Genomic DNA, 24,219 nt, shown 5'->3' with positions numbered 1-24,219 from the left:
AGCAGGAAGACGAAGACTGACCTCTTAAGATGGTTCTGGGAGGATTGGGAAGGAGGTAATGTCAATAAACACTTGATCCAGCGTGCAGCCCTGGAAGAGCTCACCCAGCGACGCTTGCTTGTATCTCATTTGCCCTCCTCCCTCTCTCCCTGGTCATCTACGTCTTTCTTCACCGCAGAGGAGGAAACCAGACCACTGGATGGGATTTGACCTTGTGATGTTCATAGCTCAAACCCCAAACTCCAGTTCGTGTGAGACAAGAACCACTTCCCAATGCTATTGTCCCTAACCCCACATCCCAGGAGCCTGGGACTCCCAAGAGAATCTTCTCATCTGTTCTCTCTGTATCAACTATTCGCATCTGCATAGCAAGTTGCCCTAAAACTTAGGGGCTTAAACCAGCACACACTGTTGCGTCAGAGGGTGCACGTCAGGAAACCCAATAGCCGAGCGACCTCCTTTGGCTCAGGAACCTCACAGGGCTGCATGCTGGGAACAAAGCCACTGTGCAGCTGTAGCTGGGGAAGATTTGCCGCTATGCTCACATGGCTCCTGGAAAGCCTCAGCGGGGCTGCCCGCCCTGGCGTGCTGTCAGTTCTCTGGGACAGGTCTTTCTCCAGAGGGTGACGCACAGAGGTCAAGTGCTCTGTGGCTCCATCTTGAGAGTGACATTCCATCATTTTCACCACATCTGTTAATTAGGAGGAAGTCGTTGCCGCTCGCACCCAAGGGGAAGGATCACACAGAGCATGGACAGCAGGCTGGAGGTGGGAGAGCTCTGGGAGCTGGCTGCTGTGTACACTTTGGCCCTGGGCCTTGAGGAAAACAAACGTGAACTTCTTGATCTTTCTCTGATGGTAGAGGTTGGTGGAGGTTGTGCAGTGATTTTTTAGGGTGGCGTTGTTTAGAACAGCCCAAGAATGGAAATAGCCCACCTGTCCATCAACTGACAGATGACCGTGAGGACGCAGGGTACCCGTACTGATAGTGAGCAGTAGTTAAAAGAGGCGGGGCATTGGTAGGCTTCAATGGGCCTTCACAAAGCTGTGCTAAATGAAAGAAGCCAATCACAGCGGACCACAGATCGCAGAGTTCCATTCATACAGACGTCCATCATAGGCACATCTATAGATTAATAGATTAATGATTTCCAGGAGCTGGGGGTGGGGAAGAGGGACAGTAGAGGGAGGAGGTGGGTTGAATAGTGGCCCCCCCAATACGCAAAAATGTCTACTCTCTAGCACCTATGAATGGAGGCTTGAACATAGCATTTACTTGTTTACTTTTATTTTTGGAGATGATCTCACTCTGTAACTCAGGTTAGCATGAAGTCACAAAGTGGCCCAGGTTGGCCTCAGGCTTGTGGCAACCCTCTTGTCTCAGCCTCCCAAATCTTTGCAGATATAGCTAAGTTAAGGATTACAAAATGAGGTCATTCTAGATTTAGGGTGAACCCTACACTTAATGACACATGTGTCCTTGACTTTCTGAAGTGCTGGGATCAAACTCAGGGCCTTGGACCTGCCAGGAGAGCGTTCTGCTGAATCCCCTGCCCTCCTCTCTCCTGTCTCCTCTCTCTCCAGGACTTTCAGAGAATCAATATTTATTTATTTTAAGTCCAAACTGGTGGAAACCTACAGCAGCCTCCAGAAAAGGCCAAAGGGTGACACCTTCAGATGCAGGGTGTCTTTGTAAGACAATGACAAATCTTGGATGGACTGAAGTGACACCCTGAAAACCTCTGCATCGTGTACTTGAAACGGCAAATTGTAGAAGAATCTAACATTTTCTCAGTTATCTTCTGAAAGCAACCCAGGGATTGGTTCATATTGGTCAAAGGCAGGGCCTGAGACAGCGCCAGGCAGCACGTTTGACCGAACTCTAGGTAGCGCCCCACAGCTAAACTGCTTCCTGTGCACAGTGGGGCCCCTGGTGGGGCATGGGTAATGGGAGCCCCTGGTCACCCTGCTTTCCTGTGCCCCCTTCCTCGTGTATTTTCTTGTTTCCTTTCTGGTTTAGCATTCTTTCATCCCACCCCTCAGTTGTCGCTACCCCTACCCCATTCATCATCCCCTGTATTCTCTTCCATCACCCCCTCCAAACAGTAAACCTCCAGGGCTGGGTTCCATTTCCACACTTCCTCAGATGTCAGGGGAATTGAATGCATGGCAAAATATTTCCGAGGTCTAAATTACACCGACCCCGGAAGGCTGAACTTGCCGCATAATCCAGGTTATGAATTGTAAATCAGACGCCATGCAAAATACTCACAAAAAAATTCAATAAGCTGCTTTTGCTCCCAGCACAGGAAGGCAGGGCCTGGGGAGGCAGAGGAGGCAGGCTGGGGTTGGAGGAAAGGGAGAGGGAGTGCAGAGGGAGAGCACAGGGCAGCCAGACTGTCTTTGGCTTGGCTTGGCCAAGTCTACTGGGGCCAGGAGCCATTCACTTACCCAAGGGAGGAGCCAAGAGGTCTCCCTGGCCTTTGTGAGGCATGCCCTTTAAGACATAACCCAGCTTCGCAAATAAATATGAAGTAGCTACCAGCCTGCCCTCTCTAGAGAGGCTGTGCCAGTCCTCTGAGATGGGGGTGGGGGTCCCCCTCTTTGAACTGAGGAATCTTTTGTTTGGTTCCATCTCTACAGTACCAAGAAAGCATTGCATGCAGGCATTCAGATCTTCAATTTTCTTTTAAAAAATTAGATTTATTCACTTTATTTTATGTGTGAGTATTTTGCCTGCAACACACGTGCACTTAGCGCCCTCAGAGGTCAGAAGAGGGTGCTGGATCTCCTGAACTACTTTGTGGGTGCTGCCACCAGGTCCTCTGCAAGAGCAGCAAGGGCTCCTAACCACTGAGCCACCTCCCCAGCCCTGCAGCAGGATCTTTTAATCCTTTAGAACTCCGTGTAAAAAATCCAGGCACATCAGTGTGTGCCTGTAGTCCCAACGCTGGAAGAGCCTGAGACCTGAGGATCACTGGGGCTCACTTGCCAGTCACACCACCTGAACTGGTGAGCTCCAGGTTCAGTGAGAAACTCTGATTCCAAAACATAAGAGAGCAACAGAAAGCAACGCCCAACGATGATCTCTGTCTTCCATGAAAGTGAACACACATGGGCACACACACACACACACACACACACACACACACACACGATAAACTCACAAGATCTAATTTCTCACCAGTCCTTTGGCCTTACGGCCAACAAAGAGTCTTTGGCAATCACCAATCAAAGACTGATGGGAAATAGGATGTCGGTGGGGACCAACTTTTTCCTGCTTGTGCTTGGCCACTGAATGTTCACCACATCTGTACAAAGGCCACTGAGCCATTCCCACCTAGTGAGGCCCACCTTCTGGGCAGCATGTCCTCTGTTAGACTAGAGGTCCTTCCCCTGAGCAGGTGTGCGGGTGACATGTTGGCTCCTCCAACTCTGCCTTCCAGGTGCTCAGAGAGTCCATGTTCGGGCTCCACATTCTGTCAGCCCCTGGGGACCAGGCAAGGGCAGCCCTTTGTGGTGGCTGGACTGTGTGGCTGGCATGAAGAGGGGCGAGGGGGCTGGAGCTGCCTTTGTTGGTAGTTGCCGCAGCCGGGGGCTGGGTAAAGCTTGGCTGTTCCTGGCCTATTAATAGTCATGACGAGGAGGATGTGAAGCCTTCTCTTGGGGTGTTCAGAGTCCATCCAGCTAAAAGGTGGGATTTTAAATGCTTCTAATGAGGTCACCATGACCATGAGGGCGGTGGGAACTCAGGCCGTGCCTGGGACTAGCCTCATCCGAGTGGTTTGTTGGGAAGAGCTCTGTCACTGTCGCTGTGGCTGTCACTGTCTCTCTCTTTCCTTGGATCCCTCCTCCATCATTCACCTACCCTGGAAACACGTGGATAAGTGCAGAACAAGCAAAAGGCCTTGAGCTTAAAAAAAAAATCCCAGGGCACAGACAGCTGGGCTCTGTCCTAGCCGGGACTCCTTAGCAAGTGTAGCTGGCAGGCTCTGAGCTGGCACCTCTCTGGTCATTACGTCCTGGTGCAACCCTTGCTTTTAAAATGGGCTAGCTTAGCGACTTGCATCTAACCCACAGAGCACACAAGGTGACACCATGTCACTTCTATGACTAGGCTGTATCAGATCACAACTCTCACCTTGTTGGAGCCTTCCCAGCTTTCTTGTAGGTTTAAATTTTATTAATTTTCTTATGTATTTGTTGAGTGCATGTGTGTATGTGTGTAAATGTGTGTATGTTTGCATATGCACATGTACATATATGCACATGTGTATGGAGGTCCAATGTCAATGTCATGAGTCTGGAATCTTCAGCAGTGTCTCCCCACTTCATACGTTGAGGTAGGGTTTTTCACTTGAACTCAGAGCTCATTGAACAATGACTTCAGTTCATCAGCCTGCCCTGGGGATGCACTTGTTGCTATCTCCAAGCATTGGAAGTACAGGTGGGCTGTCATGCCCATCTGGTGTTTACATGGGTTCTGGGGATGCAAACTTCAGTCCTCCTGCATGCTGATTCTGTGGTAAGTGCAGTAGCCACTGGTCCATCCTCCCTGTCCCTGCTTATAGGCTTTGATGAGTTAAGCTACCATGAAGGATGAACCCAGGTGGCTAGGTTCATCTGTCCAACAGCCCTCAAGGATTGAATCTTGCTAACAACCATGTATACTTGGATGTGGCCCAGCCCTCAGCTGGCCCTTCGGAGAAGACCCTATCTCCAGATCAGAAGCCTATGGGATATCCTGAGACAGAGGAGCTGGTGGAACCACACCTGGACTCTGGAGACAGATCCTGTCTGAAAGTAACAGTGATTTCCTCTGCCAGGTTTGGGGGTGATTTGTTCCCCGGTGATGGATAATGGACACAGCAAATTATGGAAGGTTCCGATTTCCCGTCGCACATCTGCAGGAAGGTTCCAATCAAGGTTGTAGGAGGATTAACAGAGCAGGTATCTGCAGGTGTGTGAGGCAGTGTCAGGCACCCAGGAAACCGGGAGAGCAGCCTCATTATTAATTTACACGGTGCTGGTGATAATGACTGCTCTGGGCCAGAGTGTTTAGGACCCCTGCGTGGGCTTGCCTTTAATGCGCACACATTTATGCAGCTCACCCACTCTGCGTCCAGCACCGCCCCAGCTGCGTTCAGAATACCAACAAGGTCACATATGGTGCCTCGGTAATAATGTCCCTTACCTTGGTAGGAAGCTTCGTGATGCACAAAACTCACTTCGGCGGCACTCACTCAACCGGCAAAGCAGGCACAGCCCCCTTCATTTCCTTGTTTATCTGGGGTGTGTGTCTGAGGAGGAGAGAATCCACTTTTCCACACCTTGGGCACCCCAGCCTGGTTCCTGTCCCGCGTGGACCTTGAGCAGACATTGAAACTAGATGGAAAGAATTAAAATGAAAGCGAGGTAAAGTCTTATAATATGAAAGCCATTTGAAAATCTATAAGCCAGGAGCATTCAGCATCTCCAACAATGTTCCGGAGTTGACTCATTGATTCATCGATTAATCCCCCCCCGTCCTTCCCTCCTTCCCACTGTTGTCACTCTCCTGAGTTCTTTCTCTTTGGGTCTGCTTGCTCTGGACAGCGCCTGTAACTGGGGTGTAAAAAAATACACATATGTGTACATATACATGCATGCATGTACGTATATTTTAATGTATGTATTGTGCGTGCCCACGTTTGTATGTGTGTGTAGTACATGCTGTGTATACATGTGTGCACATACGTGGGGCAGAGGTCAACTTGAAGCATCTTATTCTATGGCTCTCCACTTTGTTTTTTGAGAAGGGCTCTCTCACTAAACCTAGAGCATGCTATTATGGCTAGACTGGGTGGCCAGCAAGCCCCCCAAAATCCACTGTGTCCACCACCCTCCACCAGCGGAGTTACAGATTTATAGGTGTGCATAGCCACTCTCAGATCCCCCCCCCCCCCATGGATGGTAGCCATTCAAACCCAGGTCCTCTTCTTTTTTTTTTTTTTTTTTTGGTTTTTCGAGACAGGGTTTCTCTGTATTGTTTTGGAGGCTGTCCTGGAACTCACTCGGTAGACCAGGCTGGCCTCGAACTCACAGAGATCCGCCTGCCTCTGCCTCCCGAGTGCTGGGATTAAAGGCGTGCGCCACCAACGCCCGGCTCAGGTCCTCTTCTTACTGGCCCATTTTCCTAGCTGAGCTACCTGAGCTACTGGCTACCTGAGCCAGTAGCAAATACACTGACTTGGCTAGACCTGCTGGCCAGGAAGCCTCCAGGATCCACTTGTCTCTACCTCCCCAGCACTGGGACTGCACGTGTGCACCGCTGTGACCCACGTCACGCGTGTGTGCTGGGGACTGAACTCAGGCAAGCACGCTACCCACTGAGCCGTCTCCCTGGACCTAGGGACACTCAAGATTGTTAGGGTGGGTTTGTTCCTGGCATCTAGTGGAGAGAGGTCAGGGATGATGCTGAAGACGGAGAGGGGCCTGGACTACCAACAACTGCCTCGGTGTGAACGTTGCTAGTGCCACGTGGAGGTCCCTAGCTTCTCTCCTCCATCTCTGGAGTTCCCATCGCCCGCCTCATCCTAGAGCTGCTCTCTGCTGCCCCCACCTGGCACAGCCTTGATAGGCGCACCGAGGGTTAAGGTCCTAGAGCTCTCTGACCCGTAGGCTGCAGGCTTCTCTTCAACCTCCTGCCGGCGGCCGCTTCCTCCTATAAGGGTTTCTCCAGTTCCTGCTTCCTCTGGTTTCTGTGAGGCCCCAAAGGACAGTGTTGGCCATGTTCAGTCCCATCTACCCCTGGCAGGAACCTGCCTGAGAAACATGTTGGTAGGACCCCCCTTCACCACACCAACCACAGCTGATCCAATCTTTCTTAATTAGTACATTTAATTATTAGTAACATTTCACTTAAGTAGAATTAATTACCCCATCAGCGGCCCCGGCCAACTCTTCCCACGTGCGCTTATTGCTATCCCCATATCGAGGCCAGATCCCTCCCCACCCCCCTCTCTCTGACAGAACTGGCTCTCCCAGAGAGAGCTCTTGGGAATGAAACCCCCGCTTCTTGCACCTGTGGAGGACTTCAGCCAAAGCATTCAATCAAGCTAGAGATTATGGGTGGCTGGGGCGAGCACAGGACAAGGAGGGGGCTGCTGCCCAAGGTGATTAGCCTCTTATTCCCCGAGGCTGAATGAACCCAATTCCTGGGCTGCACGTTCCAGAACAGGTGTTCAGTGAGGCCTAGCAGTGAGGGGAGCGGTAGTGGGGTCTAGCCTGATTGTCTCAGCTTTTAGGTGGGTCCAGGGAAGATGACTGAGGGGTAGGAGTGCCGGTCCCAGGGTAGTCAGTGAGTTTGGGTTCCCCAGGGGTGCCTGCCACCCCTGGGAGCTACCACACTCCCTGGAAATAGTAGAGATTTCAATACCAGGTCAACTTGACTGGGCCTCAGTGTGCACAAGAAATAACTTCTGCAGCCAGCCAATCAGTGCAGTGCCCAAACCATTTCCCAAATGTCCCACAGAGTCCGAGGTCCAGGAGAGACTGAGAACTGCAGACGCCGAGCAGGGAGGGTGAAGTCACAGCTGCCTCCTGGTCGACGTGGGCCAGACGATCTGGCTACCAATGTTTCCATCCTGTCCCATTGGCCACTCACTCTCTCTGAGCCTTGGCTTACTCGGCTGTAAAATGGATAGCAGCCACTTCAGAGGGCTGCGGTCAACAAGGGGCCGAGATTTTTATTGGCAGGTTGATAAAGGCTCTGAGCAGCTCAGGATCAGAGCAGTCTGTTTAATTTTAATTAGCCCTAACTTGCCTCACTTATTGATGGATTGGTACGCAGGACTGAAGGAGTGTCACACTCTCGCTCTGGCTCGCATCTTCACCTTTCCTGGAAAAGTTCTAAAAGTGTTGAGGGGCAGGACCTCACTCAGTTGCTCAGGTTGGTCAACGCCCAACCTCCAAGCTTTCCGACTTGCTTGGTCAGCTGTAATAGACTCCTCACGGCTTCGGCTCTGCTCAGTTGGCACCGTGGGTTATGGCGGTGCCCACAGGGCTTCTCCTTTGCCAAAGCGGTGCCATGGATTATGGTGGAATCTTCTCATGGCTTCTGTCCTGCTCGGTCAGTACGATGGCACTACACTTGTGGTCCTCCTGCATTAGCTCCTGGAGTCACTGAGGTTCCAAGTATGCACTAGCCAGGCAAACATAACTTTATAGCAAGAGACATGGTGGCGCCGAGGTGACTCTGACTTCGGTGTTTAGACACCCAAGTTCACACTCTAACTCGGATTTCAGAGTGATTTTTTTGGGTGATTTGCTTTCCCTGGAAAATGTCTGCAACGGTCCCCTCACGTGGTTGTGTGTAAAGTCCGCCCCTCCGGATGATGCATGGGAAGGTGTTTGTCTTTGGGGAAATGCTAAGTCATGACTTCTTGTTGACGTTTTTCTTCCTTCTTCCGTCTCTGCCACTCCTTCAACTGGGACAGGTATCATGATCAGGACCAAAGCCCAAATATCACAGCAAAGTGGAGGACGGGCGTTACTATGCACTGTGACAATATTTGATGAATTCAATGCCTACGGGAGCAGCCTAAGTAGGTGAATAAAGTGAGAATATTTTCTGTGACAATATCCCTTCAATTGAACCGTCTCTGCAGATCTGACATTTTGAGTTTTCCTTTTGCTTGCACTGACTGGATTTGCACTTGTGTACAGTACACAGTGACAAGAGGAGGCTGGCAGTGTCAGGCCGGGTTCAGTGGGTTCATGCAGCGGGAGCGGGTGCATCTGCATGCGACCCCCAGCTAGGTAGGAGATGGTGCCCCTGCATAGTGCTCACCTGGCCCCTGCAGCTAAACACTTGAGGCGCCACATGGCTGTGCTTCTTCGAGCTATGCACAAGCTGACCAGGGTCTGGTGCCAGCTCTGGAAACCCTGGCCTGGCTACCAGGATCGCCAGTCACTCAGCTCCAGTCAAAAGCAGAGGTCAGGGGCATGTACGTGTGCGTGCGTGTGTGCATGTGTGCATTCATGTGTGCTTGTACGTGAAGAGGTCAGAGAATGACACTGGGTGTTTTCCTCTGTCACTTCTGACTTTATTTTTTTGAGATTGGGTCTCTCACTGAGCTCAGAGCTCACGGATCTCTAAAAATGGGGTCGCACATGGGCACAGCCATGCCTGGGGACCTGAACTCAGGTTCTCATGCAAGTGCTTTATTAATAGAGCCATCTCTCCAGCCCTTGGGGGGTAACTTAAGGACATCTCTCTGGGCCTTGGATGTCTTTTTAAGGCCATCTTGGGTTCGAGGTGAAGCCGTTAGGCTTGTTTGTTGGTCCTGTCATTTGCTAAGAGGTGGCGGCAAGCCAGCAACCATGGACAAGGTCCATAAACATTGAAATAAAGCATCTTTTGTTACAGTTTGCCCATCTGATAACGTCAGCCCGTACTGCATGCCGGGCAGGCTTTCCTGGGCTTTGCATGGATCAATGTCCCTAGGCCTCCCATGGACCCTCTGTAATAGTCCCACCTGCGGATTAGAAACTAGGATGTAGGCTATGCATTTGAGGTACCTTGAGGGTTTGCAAGTCAAGATCCTATGGGGGGGAGAAAAGACTGTGGCGTATCAACCTTGGTAGCTGGAGGGTCTGCTAAGGTTACTTCAGGAACCCAAGGGAGAAAGAATACTCTAGAATCTTGAAAGGCTGCAGACCATGAGCCATCAAGGCTTTTCCTTGCCGGCTGTTTGTGAGGCACACAGCTTCACGTCCTGGCTCCGGAATCTGCATCTGGCTTTGCCTCCTGTTCCCAGTGTGGCTGGATGTGTTCCTCAACTCCCTCACCTGCTGGATGGGGCAGCAGCCATGCCTTCCTCACAGGTGGGACCGAGGGAGGAAGTGCTCAGCCAGGCTGGCCTTGGCACTTCCTGTCTACTCCCCGTGCCTGAGATGCTGGCGTGGCCTGACCACACACCCTGAGCTTCTTCCTCAGCGCAGGAATCAATCCCCAGACACTGGGGTCGTTCAGACGCCACCAAAGCCCTCGCCCCTTGGCTGTTTGCTGCCTCTATCCCAGACTACCATGGACTGGGCCATTTATGAACAACACTGTCTCACCACTAAGGTGCCTACACCTGGCAAGGCTGTCTCTCTGTGTGACAGCACGGTGGAGGGCATCCCACAAGTCAGAAAGCCCATGCAATTTTACTACCCCACGCCTTCGATAATACAGCATTGGCCCATTCATGAGGAAGGAGTCCCCATGATCTCAAAGCTCTGCCCCTTTATACCCTCAACATTTTAATCTGGGGACTAAGTTTTCAGCCCACCAACTTTAGGGGTGGTGGTCAAGCTTTAGCATGTGAGCGAAAGCATCGCTGGGTGTCACAGAAGGAGAACATGTCATGGAGAGGGCAGGCTGATTGGCCGAGGCCTTCTAGTGATGGGGGATGCCCTTCTGTATAAATGTTTCTCTTATTGGTTGATGAATAAAACAGTTTGGCCAATAGAGACAGGAAGGTAGGCGGGTCTAGGAGACGAGGAGAATTCTGGGAAAAGTTGCCAGATAGAGGCCGAGAGAGACACCATGTAGGCCACAAAGGAATAACAGGTCCGGGCATTCTCCAGTCAGCCAAGATCATGTAGAAATATATAGACTAATAGAAATGGCTTAATAATTAAGAGAAAGCTAGCCAGTAAGAAGCCCTAGCCGTTCAGTTTTATAATTAATATAGCGTCCGTGTGTCTATTTGGGGCTGAAACAGCTGTGGGATCAGGCAGGAAAGAAACTCAAGCAACACTTGGAGTGCCGTGGAGCTATTTTATGACCATGGACGTCAGACACACCCGATAACAATGCAGAACATTCTAGTCCATAGACATGCAAATAAATTCTGTCCCGAGATCACACTGACTCTGGGCTTCCTGTGGAAAAGGCTAGTTTAGCCTGTTTATAGTCTCATTCCCATTTTTCTTTACTCCTTGTGACTGGACCATTCCCAGGTTTGTTAGATTGGCTGTAACAATCAGCCTGGTTCTTTCATGAATATGAAGTCAAATTAAATCCTTAGCATGATTTAATAATTCTTTAATATTTCCAACAATAAAAAAGTTTCCTAAATAGACCAAAACACACAGTGTTATACAGTCCAGTCTCCTGGTGGCAGGAGCTCCAGAAGATGGTCAGTTTTGTCGTCTATGAAATGGGAGGAACAGTAGGTACCAGGTGGATGCGGTGAGAATTTCCCAGAGGTCTCTGTCAAGCCTCCTGCCCTGGCCTCAGGATGCTTCCTGGAAGTTGCTGCTACTGCTGCAGGGTAGAGACGCTGCTGCTTGTGTCAGTCAGGTTCCCTGCACTGTGGCAAAACACCCAAGGAAACCAGCTTACAGGCCAAGGGAGAGATTTGACCGCCAGTGTTTAAGGGTTCAGCCATGAATGCATGGCTCCATCACTGTGGGTCTGTGCTAAGGCAGATCATCGTGCAGGCCAGGGAGAGATGTGGTTGGGTAGAGCTGCTCACTCGTAGTGGGCGAGAAGCGGGGTGACAGAGTTGGAGGCACTGGGGCAAAACAGATTGTAACTAGAGCTTCTTTACCTCCTGGTCCTGCTGCTGATTCAGCCCCAAATAAACACACAGACGCTATAGATTAGTTACAAAACTGTTGGCCGATATCTAGGGCTTCTTATTGGCTAACTCAGTCTTAGTTATTAACCCATTACTATTAATCTACGTATTTTCATGTGATCTTGGTTTACTGGAGAATGCCTGGACCTGTTACTCCTTTTGGGCTACATGGTGTCTCTTCCTGCTCTCCCCTCCCCACTACCTTTCCCAGAATTCTCTTCTTCTCCTAGTCCCGCCTATCTTCCTTCCTCTATTGGCTAAACAGTGTTTTATTCATCAACCGATAAGAGAAACACATATACAGAAGGACGTCCCCCATCAATAGACCCTTCACAGGCACGCTTGTCACCTGTCCCACTAATGACCCGTTTCTTTTAACTGAGCCCCACCCACTACAGGTCCAAGGATTAATCTACAGGCGAAGTCAGAGCTCCCAGGCACCCATCACCTCTCTCTCAATAGTATCATCAGCTAGAGTCCAAGCTTTCAACACAGGAGCCTTTGGTGTTCAGGCCATATAGTGTTTGTGGTGGTCTGAGTGAAAATGACCCCCATAGGCACACAGGGAGTGGCACTATTAGGAGGTGTGACCTTGTTCTAGGAAGTGTGTCACTGGGGAATCAGGCTTTGAGGTTTCAGAAGCTCAGGCTAGACCTGGGGGGCCACTGTCTCTTTCTGCTGCTGTGGATCCCGATGGCAAGCTCTCAGCTCCCTCTCCAGCACCATGTCTGCCTGCATGCTGCCATGCTTCCTGCTGGGACAATAATGGACTAAACCTCTGAGCTGCAAGCCAGCCCCAATTAAATGATTTCCTTTATAAGAGTTGCCATGGTCATGGTGTCTCTTCACAGCGGTAGAAATCCTAGGTAAGACAGTGTTACAATTGTCATATTTAGTTTTGGCTGTTGAGGACTCACAGGGGATGACCTGCAGGGGAAAGGATAGCAGGCAGGTCAGGCTAAGGTGAGTGTCATTTAGCTTTAATTTCCTATTTGACATAACTAGAGTCACCTAAGAGGGAAGTCTCAATGGAGGGATTGTCCAGATCCTGTTGGTCTGTGGGCCTCTCCGTGGGGAACTGTTCTGCTTGTTCATTGATGCAGGAGGACCCAGACCACTCAGGGTAGCACTGTTCCCTAGGCAGGTGGTCCTAGGCCGTGTAAGGCAGCATGCTGACCATGAGCCTGTGCGTAAAGCCAGCAAGCATCATTCCTCCATGGTTGCTACTCATTCGTCTGTTGAGAGAGTTCTGTGGTCAGAGGCAATGCTGAGTGACAGTGCACAGGTCGACCTTCGGAATGATGAGCTGTGACCTGGAAGTGTAAGCCAAACAAGTACTTTCCTCCCAAAGCTGCTTTCTACTGGAGTGTTTTTTTTTAATCATGCCATCAGAAACGAAACTAAGACAGTGAATGTGGATAGGACCAGAGCTGAGAGGAGAGGCGCTGCTCTTACCTGCCTGTCCATGATGGGTCTCTGTCAATGGCACAGAGGACATCTGGCCCAGAGTGCAATGAGGGAATAGCTGCCAACTAGGCTGTATCAGTGTGACAGGCTGTGGCGACAGCCTGGGTGTCCTATTCAGGATGGGTGTGGCCATGGAGCCCCCAGGAAAAGCAGGAAGGTAGATCAATGTTTCCCAGGGGTAGAGGTGAACACAGCCAATCCAGAAAAGCCCGGTTGTGACAACTACAGGTACAAATGTGTTTGAGGGCTTTGGGTGGTGGACATCCCAGGTATCTCAGTGTTTGCCAGCTAGCCAGCCTTGAAACCAGCCCTCTAAACTAAGTAGAAGGCTGCTTGGCATTAGCTGTCACTGGAAGAGGGATTCATTCAGCCAACAGCTTTTGGGGTACCAGCCCTTTTGGGGCATGATCTGAGGTGCCACATGTGGACTGATACGTGGAAATAAGAAGCGTGTTCTCTTTCTTGGGAGGTCGGAGCAGAAGTAAGCTTGTGCGGTTGGCCACATTTCCCTGGGGCAGAGCGGTGGGACAAGGCAGCTTCCACCTTGTCCGGTATTATGTGAGTCCGTGTTTCCCTTTGAATCCCATTTCCCTTTGAATTCCAGCAACAGGAATATTCTTGTGAATCACTGGATTTTGTTGAGAGGGTGGGTGTTGGTTTGATGCAAAAAAGACTCAGTGGAAGACTGAATGGAGGTGTGAAGTTTTAGGCTGACTTCCTCTCTCCTGCAAGTGAGTGTCCCTGCCTGTCACTCAGGAGACCAGGATTTGATTCCTCAAATGAAGAGGCCAACTTTTGGTGGGGAACTCAGGAGGGGAGGTAAGCAGATCTCTGAGGGTTTGAGGTCTATTTGGTGAGTTCCAGACCATCCTGTCCCCATACTGTGACCCTGTCTCAAAACTCAAACAAGAAAACAAATAAACAAAAATGATCGAGCCTTCAAATAGCCTGTCATGGAAGGGGGATGGGCTTGGGTTCACTCATTCTTGGGGATTTATCTGCAGATATTGATGGGGGAGATATTTTCTTGAGTGATGTAGCCTTTGCCAAGGTATACATGCCCTTGTGAATGAACTTTCACCCATACAACTGTAAGCAATTATAACAAAAACCATTGGGTCATTAAACACACACACACACACACACACACACACACACACACACACACATAAGAGATTAGCGAAATGATCTTGAAATGATTTGAGAGTTCACTGTATCTACTGAGTGTCAACAAGAAAATGTAGTTCCAAGCTATTACGTGGGGGGTATGACGGGAATGGCAGTGTTTTTCTGTTTCTTTATCTTTCTTTCTTTTTTTTTGAGTGTCAAGAAGAGGGAGATAAAGGGCAAAGGGCAGTTGGATGAGGAAGCAGAAGTCTTACAACTGGTTGTTTTTAATCTTTTATAGCCGTTAGCCTTGAACTCCAGCACACCAACCTCTCACGCATTTGGACCCTGCTGCAGCTGAGGCACCAACAGAGCCATCATCAGATATTATTTTGCTCTGTCTTAGTGACAAAGTGGGGAAAGAAAAACCCAACAAGCAGCGGAAAGTGACTTCATGGTTTTCTAATCGGATGAAGGAAGGAGAGGGAGAAACGGTTTGAGCCAACACTTGTGAGATGCCTTCCCAGGATCTGAGCTCAAAGCAACAGGGACAGCAAAAGCCAAGCCCCATAAAGAACAGCCTGTCTGGGCTCCTGCAAAGTGGGGTGGGCGTCCCCAGTGAGTCCTGGAGGGAAGAGGCAGGAACGGCTCCTGGAGATCGACCACTGTTCTGAGCTGGTGGATACCGATTCTTTAAGTAGGAAAAAGGCTGAAGCGTGTGTACTGGCCTCTGAGGCACAGAGCAGCTGGGGTTTCACAGGTGTCAACCACAGGGACAGCCTCCAGTTTCAGTCCTAAGAGTGGTAGGTAGGGGTGGGGTGGGGGGTAGGGGAAGGTAGAGGAGGAGGACGATGGGGAGGAGGAGGAGGAAGGGAGAAGGAAAAGGAAGGGAGGAGAAATAAGAGGAAGAGGAGGAGAGAGAAGGGAGGAGGAGGAAGAGAAGGGAGAGAGGAAAGAAAACGCAAGGAGGAGGGGGGAGGGCAGTCTTTAGGAGCTTTTAGATCCTGGCTGGTCCCAGCGGCTATTTAAGCCTGGGTTTTTACATCCCCTTTGTGAGGCCCCTCTTCACTCGTTTGTAGTGGTCAAGGGGTGGGCAGGAGCCGGGGTTCTGAACCTTAGCAGGATCGGGGCCGGTGTGATGGTTAATTTCCACGGCCGACTTGATTGCCCCAAAAAGGACCATGGAGATTCGCCATGCACACCTCTGGTTGTGTGTCTGAAGGTGAGGTTAGCTGAGTGGTGGTTGGGGATGGGGGAGTCGGAGGGTGGACACGGATGGCCCTGTCCCGTAGGCTGGAGGCCTGGATGGCTTAAGAGAGAAAGCCTCTGGCGTGGGCATTCTCTCTCTGCTCCCTGTACTATGATGTGAGCTGCTCTACTGCACGTGATCCCCCACTGCGATGCTCGGAGCCCTCCCAAGTCATGAGGCAGAACAAAATATCTCCTTCCCTTCCTTAGCCATCAGATATTTTGTCGCAGTGACCAGAGGTGCCTCATTGCAGCTCAGCATCTCTAGTTTTTGGCAGCTCTGCAGGGTATTCTCATGTGCTAGCGGAGACCTGTAGCCTGGTGTCTCTGTCGCTGGTTCTGGCCCTCAAACATTGTCCACGCAGCTGGACAGGGCCTTTGGACCCATCTGAAGACAGTGTCCCGAGCCAGACCTCAAAGCTGCTCCCAACACCCTGGTCTGCCTGCCTCTCCCCAGGGGGCTCAGGCTTTCTGTCCAGGAGCAGCTAAGGGCACTGTACATCCTGTAACTTGGGTCACTGGGAAGCCAGTGCATGGCCACAGAAGGCTTGGTCCCTGGAGTATGCAAGGTTGCTGCTCCTGGGCTTGGGAAGGCAGCTTCTGTGTCTGTGAGGAGGGTGGAGGATGGGGTGGGGAGTGTCGGGGGGGTGTTTCTGGTTCCCCTTTCTGGAGGGATCCCTGCCTGGAACTCTCCGTTCTGGGGTATGTAGTGTGGACATGGAGTCTCTGTGATCTTTCTAGGCTTTTTCCCTCACCTGTGAAACTTAGCTAATGGTTGCACCAGTCTCACAGGGGTGGCTGAAAGAGCCCAAACACAGAGCTCAGAGCGTGGCCCGAGGTCTGGATACAGAGTCCCCATGTCTTACTTCAGCTCCGGGATTAGACTGCTTTAGGATATATGAAGAATAGGACTATCCAGGCTGCATCTATCTCGACATCCCTGGTGGCCATCCATGGCCAGACTGGGCAGGCTGGCCACCACTGTATTAATCATTTAGGTGTCATTGTGAAAGATCAGCTTAAGAAGAGAGGGATTTATCTGGGTTTGCAATGTGAGGGGATACAGTTTATCACAGTGGAGGGATGAGGGAGACATGGCGGTGGGCGGCTCCGTGGTGGGGAAGCGAATGACAGCTACTCACTACATGATTCTGGGCAAGAAAGCATAGAGGGGGGTGGGGGTGGGGGTTTGGCTATAACCAGTAAGCCTTGCCTTATAGTCTCATAGTCTTCCAGGAAGGACTCATGTCCTGAAGGTTCCACCAGCTGGGGACCAAGAGTTCAAGCACATGAGCCTGTGTGTGTGGGGGGGCATTTTACATTCAGGTCAGTCATCGTACTGCTGGCTGCCAGTGTGGAAGGGGGAAGGAGGGAAGGGGGACTCCAGGGGGCGTGTTGAGTCTGCTTGGCTCACAGCCTGCTTTGAAGTGTGGTTCCAGGATCGGATGCCCCACAGGCTGGCAGGCCGCACACATGGAGAAGGGATGATGGGCTCCCTTGCTTCTCATGCCTCATCAAAGCCAAGGCTTGACCGCCATGAGCAAAATCCTTGCGCTTGGAGGCTGGGGCTGGAATTCAGATCCCGGGGAAAAAGTTGGAAGCGATGGCTCTTTTGACTCATTTCCTTTCTCTGCTGTCATACCGAAGCTATTTTGTTGGTATATATTCAAAGAATGCTTTTTAATCTCCCAAACGATAGCTTCCCTAAATGTTCCTGTCGTTGTAAATTACATTGCAATTCCCAGGCCAATTTTTTTTCTTCCTTTTTTTTAAAGAGTCAATTAAAAAGTTCCCTCCAGGGACCTCTGCTATGGCATTCCATCAGCACACCCGCACCTCTACGGTTAAGCTTAGCTGCGCATCTCTTTGGTTAAGCTTAGCTGCGTCTCTTTTTTTCCTCTCCAAACGTCCTTTGCTATAACCTGAGGGGCCATCTGCCTCATTCCCTTCTCAGGATGTTGGAGCCGACTAGAACACTCCTGCCATTAGCAGGCAGGGCCCTTTATCTCCTCCGCGCACCCCCCCCCCCCCCCATCAGTCTGAATCCCACAGATCGCCTGTGCCATCTGGGTCTAGGTCTGGCCACTGAGTGCGGGTCTGGGTTCAGCAGCCTTCACTCCCTCAAACCTGTTGGCTGCTCTAATTGCCTTGTAGCTCACGCCACGGTCTCCCAGCCTCCTCAGCTAATGAGTCATCCTTGCACGGCCATTTGTTTATGCTGGTTTCAGACAGACTAATGCTTTTAATGGCATATAATCATTTTTCAGAAGTCATTTGATGCCACTAATCATCTCCGTAATATGCCTCGACGGAACGCATAATGACATTTGGAACAGGACGAATGGCAGCGTGAGTCGCGCCTTTCCCCTTCTAATCTATATTTTACCATGCTCTCTCACCTGCTAATGCCATCAAGAGCCGCTAATAAACAACCATCTCGAGGATTTCCCTCCCTTTGAGGTTTTCAAGGGCAGTGGGAGTACCAGGTAAAAGGACATCTTGCTGGCTCCGCCCCTGGGCAGGCAAGAGTAGAAAGGTAGCCGCCTCCTGTCCAGCAAATGCCTGGCTGGCACTCCTCTCCTAGTGCAGGGAGGGTGGGAGTATCCAAAAGGGAAGACGACGAGAAGGGAGGGAGCCAGAAAGCGAGTCTGAGAATTCCAGCAGGGAAGCTTTACAGCTGACTCCCTCTTGCTGCAAGTTCCATGAAGAAGTGGGGTTTGCCTGAGAGCCGGGGGTGGGCTTGGAGGATGGAAGGTGAGGAGGGCAGGTCAGAGTCCCACTTTGGTGCCTCTGAGACACGTGCAGCTGTGGGCTCAGGGGAGAACGAGGGGGAGGAGTTGCCTTAGCCTTCTGAGTTTCTACAGGCCAGGGGGAGGTGACTGGACTATGTAGCCTCCTCGCTAACCTAGGAAACTTGAGCTCTTGGAGTTGCTCCAAGTTGCTGCCTGGGGCTGGTTTGGTTCTGCTAAACTTCCAAGCAGATAAAACTAAGACTCCTGAGCGGCTTTAGTCTGAGGTAGCTACCTGTTGCCGTGGTCCCACTCCCCTCACTGAGTTTACTGTTCCTTATTCCAAATCTTAAGTCATTCACGGATTCAAATGAAGTAACATTTTAGCCTTAATGCCCCTTGGAGACTGAATGCTAATAAAACGCCTCAGTTACAATAAACAGTAGTGACCGGGCAGCTGGACACTGCTTTGGGAGGCCAGGGGTCTGGACCCATGATAGCTGCCTCCCAGGAAATGCAGATCCCATGAACAGCCTGTCTTCACTCCCAAGGTCCCGGTTTTGAGGGGAAGGCCTTCCAGCCTGGAGGGCTGAGTTCTTCCCGCTGCTTTCTCCTTCCCTACACTTTCTCTTGGTCTCAGGCGACAGCAGCAGCCTCCTCAGCCCTTACGATGGAGCCTCCCACCCACTGGATTAATCCATCCACAGTGCAGGGTACAAGGTCCAGGACAGCAAGAGCTGCAAAGGACCCAGAGAGGGTAGATAGACACCAACCAGTCAGGACAGAGGAGTGACTGCAGACACCCAGGGGTCATGGGTGGCGGCCCCGGGTCTGCCATTTAGTAACTGTACAATTTCGTGCCATGAGCCACCTTGGAGATCTGTGTGCTCACTTGTAAAAAGCTATTAGAGACACCGTCTTTGTGGGATCACCGTGAAGATTAAATAAAATAATTCACATAAAGTGCTGAACACAAAGTAGGCCCTCATGCAACATTGATTATTGACGTTGCTGCCCCGGGCAGCACGGATTCCTGCTGGATTTAAGAGAGTCCCTTGGCAGGGGACAAAAAGTGGAGGAGTGGGAGGAAGTTGGAGGGTAAGGCAGGAGTATACGGTGGGGGTCCCAGTTGAGTTCTCCCAGCCCTGGGCTCTGCACCCCAGGCCACACTCAGCCCCCCCCAACCCCCGCTGCTGTCCCATCATCACCACACACGGAGATGTGGCCAAAACCCATCTGTTAGCGGATGGCAAAACCCCCAGCGTCCTTGCCGCTGTTTAATAATTTAGTGTAAGCTGCTGGGTGAGGGCTGACCGGAGTGCTGACATCCATTTTAATAAAGTCCTTTCCACTCCTCCTCAAGCTCAGGGTGAGCGACCAAGGGCTGCAGACCTTGCAGAGCCCCCCCCCCACTCCCCTGCTCATGGCGGGAATGGGATGTGTGTGTGGGGGGGGGGGTGTAGGAAGCCATGGATACAGATATGAGCCTGAGGTAGGCAGGGCTGTTTGAACAGGCAGCCAGGTCAGTCCCGAGGTCCAGGCAGGAGCAAACACTGGGACAGGAGACTTGTCTAGGGCATCAAGGGCAAGATCTGCCCTTCCTTGGCTCCCTGACCAGGCTATAGCATGCCTGAACCTACAGGGGGCTCCTTTCTGAACCAGGACAGCAGTGGTGATGGCGACTTCTTATTAGCGGTTATGGCGTGTTTGGCGTCAGGCAAAGATCTACAGTGATCCTAGAGGAACAACATGTACCCTAGGGAGCAGGGTGTGGTGGCTTGAATGAGAACACGCTCTCAATAGTCTCACACATTTGAACATTGATCTTCAGTTGGTGGTACTCTCTGGGCGAAGTTATGGAACCTTTAGGAGGCAGAGTCTGGCTGGAGGAAGTATGGGGGGGCTTTGAGGGTTTATAGCTCCGCCCTACTTCCTGTTTTTTGTTTTTGTTTTCTCGATCTGTTTCCTGTGTGTGGATGAAAATGTGATCATTTCAGGATGGAATGAACTAGCTTTCTGTTCCTGGTGCTATGACGTGCCTGTTTCACAAGGATGGATGTTATCCCTCTGCAGCTGTAAGCCCAAACACACCCTTTCCTCCTTGAGTTTCTTTTGGTCGTGGTGTTTCATCATATCAGTAGTAACCCCACTAAGATTAAGGACTTTTCTTCTCCGCTTTACCTTTCTCCTTTCCTTTTGTATACATTGCTCAAATGCTTCTTATTCACGCAGACATTTTGCTAGCAGCAGAGAGAAACAAATGCCAGTAGAGTTCTTGCCAGAGAAGCATCTAGAAGCTGGGACTCCAAGGAGAGAAGGATCCACGTACTCCCCATCCACATAGGGACTCCCTTCTTGTGGTCCAGGCCAAGCTAAGCCTATGGTAAGGCAGAGCCCCAAGGCTTCACACAGCCATGGCTTCCTCTTTGGATACTCCACATTCTCCAGCCCGTTGTATGTGTCTCTTATGGGTTGAAGACTTACCAAGGCGTAAGGATAAGGAGAGGCTGTGAATGGCTGGTGTCCTATCTAGGGATGGCCAGCCTCAGGGATGGGACAGGCCAGTCCTTGATGCCAGGACTGTGGCCTCTCCATCACTTAACCACTCTGTTCCCTACTCTGCTTTGGTGGTCCAAGAAGACACTGAAGTAAGGGAAACTACTTTCTCTCTAGACCTAGGACCCCAGGTCTATCAGTAAAACCTGCATTTTCTTTATAACACACAGGTGCTGGAAAACATATTCTGGGAGTCTCCTGGGCCACATCCCCACAGCTTTTTTAAAATTTATTTAAAAAATGTTTTCATTTTTGGTGAATTTTATACAATGTAATATGAACATATTCATCCCCTAACTCTCCCCATATACACCCCCAACTTCCTGTCCTGTTTTTTAAGCAACCCACAACTCCGACATCCTCTTGGGTGTGGGGCCACTCACTGGAGTGTGGCTGACTTACCAGGAGCCAGACAACAGACTCTCCCCCATAAGTTGTCAACTGTCCATAGCTTCTCAGTTAAGCGCAGGAGCTCACAAATCCCTTTCCCACTCTGTGCTGGAATGCTGTGACTGGCTTGCTCCTGTACAGGTCTTATGCAGGGAGCCACAGCTCCTGTGGTTTTGTTCTGCTCCTTCTCAACTTCCGGGTCTTACAACCTTTCCATCCTGTCTTCTGCAGAAATTATATCTTAGAATAAATAAGAGGGGGCGGAGTTTAGGACTCTGGAAGAGGGAAAAATCCCCGCTTCTCTCTGGCTTGTGGAAGACTCACGGGCTACTGTGCCCTAACCTGAGCCATCACCCTGGCTCCGAGAGCCACAGCAGCACTGGCATCTCCTGAGGAGAGTGGGGAGCTTAGGACGTCTCTAGTCTAGGATGAATGCCTCCCTGCGGACAGATCTCCAAAAGTGTTTCATCCTTACCTTTTTGCCTGAGTGCTGGCTAATGGGGCTGTGTGATTCATGCCCAGGAAATAACTCACAGTCACAAGACCATTGGGTTAAAAAAGCCAGGGAGGTAGCGGTGATGGCAGAGGTGTAAGTCTGGCCTGATGGATGGCTTCAGTCAAATGGCAAAATCAAGGGCATAAACTTGCCTCCTGCGATAGGTCATCTTCAGTTCCAGCGGGCGGCAAAGGTCCGGTTAGCACCTCCGTCATTAAGCAATATAGACACAGGTAATTTGCTTCACTCTCGGATGCAAAGTTAAACGACTCATCATTATCTTACTAATGAAATCAAGGCTTGGAAATGAAGCTCGCCTGGCATTCTGCCACTGCAGCACTTTCTGGAAGGGTCAGATGGTCACGGCCCCCGCGGCTTACTGCCTTTCTCCTTCCCGTCCCTGGAGCTTCCACGCTCCCAGGGTCCACGGTTAGGGTCTGAGTCTACACAGCCTGAAGAGATGAGTTTGAGTCTGGGAGTCAGGCTTTGAGACTGGTCAGAAAGAAGATGAGCCACATTTAGTGGCCATCCCTTGTGGGATGCAACTCTCTGGGACTCTTCCCATTCTGGTCCAGTTGTTCTCCTGAATATAGAACTGAGCCTGTAGGGATTGGGAAAGGGGTGTGCCCAACTGCAAGCAGGGAATGGTGACTTAACTTCGCTGTCCTTGAGAACCTGGAGTGAGTGTTCCGGGATGCAGGACTTTTTCTGGGCAGCCACTTAGAGGTTTTGAGTGTTCCATTTTCATCAACGGCGGTGGTGGGTTGCCAGGGAACTCTCCTTCCCAGCCATGTCCATAGACATCAAGGGCAATCCCCTGCCCATCTCTTTCATTTGACTTTGTTTTGGTGTTGGGGATCATCTCAGGCCCCTGAGCATGTAGAATACACAGGGCACCACTGAGCCACACCCCAGCAGCCCCGCTGTGTGTTAAATCAAGCAAGGTAATCTCTTCCATGGACTTCCAACAGACGCTCTTGGGTTCTTGTGATGGTTACTTACTGTTGCTAACTTGACAGAATCCAGAATCACCTGTGCAATGGGTGTCTGGGCATGTGTGGGGGCATGACATCTTGTGGATGGATATCCGGGCATGTGTGGGGGCATGTCATCTTGATTTGTCTTACTGAGGAAGACAAACCCTACCCGTGGATGGCAGCATTCCCTGGGTGGGGATCCCGAACTGTATTTATCCGTTGTTGTTTCCTGATTGTGGATGAGATGTGACGGGCTTCATCAAGCTCGTACCTCCTAACTTCCTAGAGGACCTTCGGCACCTCACCTGAGATGGACAGGTGAGCAGTGGTTGGACCTGTGTTTCTGGACTGCCCTCAGAGACAACTGCAGAGTCTTTCCATAGGCAAAGAAGGGGAGAGCACGCGCGGGAGTCAGCTTCACCCCTCTTAGTTCAAATGCCAGCAGGGAAAGAAGTTCATATTTAGGCAAGCTGAGTCTTCCTCATCTAAAAATGCCCGGGGACAGAGTGTTTTGTATTTAAAAAAGAAATCAGAATATTTGAATTTGAATAATGAGATATCTTGGGGATGAGACCCCAAAACTAACCATGAAATTTATTTATGTTTCCTATAAATCTCATGCATATAGCCTGAAGGTAATTTTATACAATATGCTTAGTGATTTTGAGCATGAAGGCAAATTTCATGGTGTGGAATTTTCCACTGGCGCAGTCACGCAGGCACTTGAAAAGTTCTTGGTTTGGGAGCGTTTTGGACACTGGTTTTCATGTTCAGGATGCTCAGTTCATAAAAGACCTCAGCATTCCTACAAACCAGCGTTCCCAGGAAAGCAGCCATGCCGAAGCCTCCGGAGCATTTCCTCTTTCTACCGAGGCCATTGTGAGGTGTTCTGTGCTGTTGTCTGGCTGTGGACTGTCCCTCATAGCCTCCTGTACCGAGGACTACTCAGCTGCCAGCTAATAGGCCTCACTCTGGGGGAAGTGGTAGAATCCCGAAGGCTCTGGGGGAAAGTGACAGGACCCCGAGGGCTCTGGGGGAAGTGATAGGATCTGGAGGGCTCTGACCTCATTCCCCGATGGATTCACAACGTTATGGAGTTATCTGGAGGTGAGGAAAGGTAAGAGGCAGCTGGAGAAAGTGGGTCATGGGAATGTGGGTGTCCTTGGGGCTATATCTTGCCCTGATTCCTTCCTTAATCCCTCTCCATTGCTTCTTATTCCCCAGTATGTGTAGACATGGGGCTGGAGAGGTGCGCCAGCAGTCAAGAGCACGTGTTGCTTTTTTCAGAGGACCCAGCTTTGGTTCCCAACACCCACATCAAGAGGCTCACAACCACCCGTCACCCCAGCTCCAGGGAGTCTGAGACCCTCTTCTGGCCATCGCAGGTACCCATGTGCTCTCTCTTACATACATACATGTTAAAACATCTTAAAAAGTGGAATGAAAGGAAGAGCGCTGACTACCACATGCAGCTGTCACCGTGATGCTCTGCCCAAGTGTCTGGGGGTAAAGTGACGATCAACCGGACCCTCTGAAACTGGGCGACAAAACGAATCCTGGCTGGTGGTGAGATGGCTCAGGGGGTAAAGGTGTGTGCTGCCGCCCGTGACCAGAGTTTGATCCCTGGGACCTGCAAGA

The sequence above is a fragment of the Mesocricetus auratus genome, unplaced genomic scaffold, assembly GCF_017639785.1.
Source record: "Mesocricetus auratus isolate SY011 unplaced genomic scaffold, BCM_Maur_2.0 Super-Scaffold_100007, whole genome shotgun sequence".
In the NCBI taxonomy this organism is placed as follows: domain Eukaryota; kingdom Metazoa; phylum Chordata; class Mammalia; order Rodentia; family Cricetidae; genus Mesocricetus; species Mesocricetus auratus.
This window is presented reverse-complemented; position numbering follows the sequence as displayed.